Source organism: Notamacropus eugenii, chromosome 2 (genome assembly GCF_028372415.1).
Source record: "Notamacropus eugenii isolate mMacEug1 chromosome 2, mMacEug1.pri_v2, whole genome shotgun sequence".
NCBI lineage: Eukaryota > Metazoa > Chordata > Mammalia > Diprotodontia > Macropodidae > Notamacropus > Notamacropus eugenii.
In genome coordinates, this window is record NC_092873.1 from 327,467,375 (window position 1) to 327,470,880 (window position 3,506).

At 34.9% G+C, this 3,506-nt stretch overlaps 1 pseudogene; it reads right to left on the reverse strand.

Annotated features, from left to right (window-relative positions):
• Nucleotides 1-1,601: 1,601 nt before the first annotated feature.
• Nucleotides 1,602-2,856, reverse strand: LOC140523976 (E3 SUMO-protein ligase KIAA1586-like; annotated as a pseudogene).
• Nucleotides 2,857-3,506: the final 650 nt, after the last annotated feature.

Genomic DNA, 3,506 nt, shown 5'->3' on the forward strand with positions numbered 1-3,506 from the left:
ATAGAAATAAAGAAGGTGGGAAAAGAAACCGAAAAGAGATGAATTTGCTTGAGTGATAAAGTTTCTCTAATTCCTGACATTCTAAAACTGCAAATATAAGACTTGGAGTTTTTTCCCTACAAATTGCAGAACCAAAGCAATGAATTTTGTCAATTACAAATATTCATAAGGAAGTCAAGAATTAATAATAGGTGATTAGAGAACATTGAGCTAATCTTAGATTAACTTTTGTTTTGGCTTAAATTCATTTTCATACTAAACAGGAGAGGATTTGGGGAAAGTCTAACCCAAAGCAAGATAACTGACTGGAATAGAGGGCTGTGATGTTCACCAATACACAGCAGCTGCCAGAAGACCCTACTGAGACTATATACCAGAAGTTCTCACAAATTACCTTGTGTATGGAATTGTTATCCTTAGGGCTTTACATGTGAGTGAGGGGTACCCACGGGGCTACATTATGAATCCACAACCACTCAAAACCACAGCTGAAGAACCTCTACCAAGTCAAGTCGGAAAACATTTATTAAGTGTCTACTATGTGCCAGGCACCATGTTTAGCTCTAGAGCATAAAAATAAAGGCAAAATCAAAACAAAAAAGAGCCTTGTTCTCAAGAAGCTCATGATTTAATGGGTGAGACAATCTGCACTATGTTCAAAAAGATATATATAAGACAAATTGGAGATAATTTCAGAGGAAAAGCACTAAAGATTAAGGACTGATTTTCATAGGTGAGACTTTAGATGAAACTTGAAGGAAGTCAGAGAACTTAGGAGGGAGAGATGAGGAGGGAGAGAGTTATAGAATCGAAGAGTAACAATGCCTGGAGTATAGACATGAGTGTCTTATGCCAGGGACAACCAAGGAGGCCAGTGCCACTGGATAACAGAGTACTTGGCATGGAGTGAGGTATAAGAAGATTGGGAAGGTAAGAAAGTGTCAGTGATGCAGGGCTTTAACAGTCAAATAGAAGATTGTGTGTTGGATCCTGGAGGTGATAGGGAGCCAGACCCTCAATTTAGGAAGATCAGTTTTAGACTGAACAGACACTATTTTAATAATCCAAGCATGAGGTGGTAAGGAACTGGAGCAGAGTGGTGGCAAAATCAAAGGAGAGAAGGCAGGAGTATACAAGTCATATTAAGAAGGTAGAAATGACAGGGCTTAGCAACTGACTGGATATGGACCATGAAAGAGAGTCAAGAACGATACTTAGAATTTGAGCCTGGGAAACTGGAAGAATGATGGTACCCTTAACAGTAATGGGCAAGTTAGGAAGAGGGGAAGACTTAGAAAGATAATAAGTTTGGTTTTAGATATGTTGAATTTAAAATATCCATGAGACAATGTTTTATATTTTCTCTAGTCATCAAGAGGACACAGCTCAAAGTACTTGCATTCAAAAAAATGGCATAGTAAGAAAAATTGCAATAGAACATTCTCTCCATAAAATTAGGACACCCTCAGGGGTGTGCTAGTAAATGTTTAACAACCAGTTTCCCCCCAAAATGAGGAAGAATACATATTTTACTGATTTGTAGATGTGTAGCACACAATTACAAATAATAAAATATTTAACGTTCTTTATTATAACTTCTATATAGTCAATTGATTTTCATATAATGCTTCCATTCACTTTTACAGAACTCTTGTATCCATAACCACCCTATGGTTGAAATGCAACCATGATTTGACGGATGGAGTTGTGTTTAATACGCTTACTCTTTTCCCAATATATTTATTGTCTAAATTTCATATGTGATCTATTCTGACACTATCTCTCACCTTCATACAAATTATATTCATTAAACTGAAATCCTTTTCATCTTCAACATTACTGTTACATAAATTGGAACATTATTTGATTGTGCATTATTAACTACAAGATTTTGAAAATCATTCAAATTGATTTCATATTTTAAAATATCACTTACATGATACAATTTTTTTCACTAGTTGTCTATGTTAGTTCTTCATAAGATCTAGTAGGTGGTTCTAACAAATCAAAATAATTAAAGTGTTTTCACTGTTGTTTCTATCTGATAAAAGATGTAAGTTCATGCGTTGTATTATATTTTTTAATAACATGTTCCTAGGAAAAGCATAAAATTTATTATTTTTATTGACTGGAATGTCCTTGAACTTATCTGACTTAATCAATTGAAATTCAAGACTTCCAGTGCCAGTCTTTAAATTTTCCAACGCTGTTATTGGAACATCTGATTAATTTTTATACTTTCTGAATGTTAGGTGATCTTAACTGCAATGCGTGGAAAAGTAATGATATTCTATTAAAGTTTTGCAACAATTTAATGTTAGCTAATCTCTTTGTCAAACCACAATAAGAAGAATGAGAGAAATCCATATATACTACAGGATATTGAATGCCTTATGACAGTAGCAGTTCATAAACTCTATGCTACTCACGTAGATCCCAGTACTGAACCAGTTTTAACAGTTTCAATTTCAAGTTCTTTAGCTATAGTTTCTAGCTCAGTATGATTTTTATTAGATTGGTGATAAAAAGAATAGATTTTATTCAGAAATATTTTGAAATGATTAACTTGTTTTATTTCAAATATTGAATCATCAAGTGAAAGTTGCCTGATGATTTTTTGAGGTTGTTCAATCATTTTCTGTCATGTCCAACTCTTTGTGACCCCATTCTGTGGTTTTCTTGGCAGATACTGGAGTGGTTTGCCATTTCCATTTTCAGCTCATTTTATAGATGAGAACTGAGGCAAACAGGGTTAAATGACTTGCCCAGGCTCACACACCTAGTAAGTGTCTGAGGACAGATTTGAGGTCAAGAAAGGTGAGTTTTCCTGTCTCTAGGCCTGGCACTTTATGTATTGTTTCAGTAGCTTCCCTAAAACTGCCAAATTATGATTTTAGGAAAAATGTCCAACAACTTCACACTCACTCCAGACTTTATTCTCAGAATTTCATCAGCACCATCAGAACAAAATGCAGTTAAGTTCATTATCAAATATTCACTAATATAGTCATTACTTAAAGTAGACAATAATGTATTGAAAATACCCTCTGAAAATACACACAGCATTTGCTGTGGTTGATATTAAATCTTTTGAATTCTTTTGAAACAACAAATAACATTGCCAGTTCAGAACTGTACGTTGGCTGTGCTGAAAAATATTCTTGAAAATTAACAATCAGCTCACTTGAACCAATACAAGCCAGTACCAGCACCCCATGGTCTCCATTGAGTGTGATTGGGTCATGGCCAATCGTATGAGACACCATCCCTGGCCCCAAGAAACTTAAAATCTTGTTAGAAAAAAAAAATGTTGCCTTTTAGTTGTCTCTGATCCTTTGTGACCCCAAGAACCATACTCTCCATAGGGTTTTCTTGGCAAGGATACTGGAATGGTTTGCCATTTCCTTCTCCAGTAGATTAAGGAAAATAGAGGTTAAGTGACTTGCTCAAGGTCACATACCTAATAAGTGTCTAAGGCTTTAAAAGTCAAAATGTAAAAGTCAAAG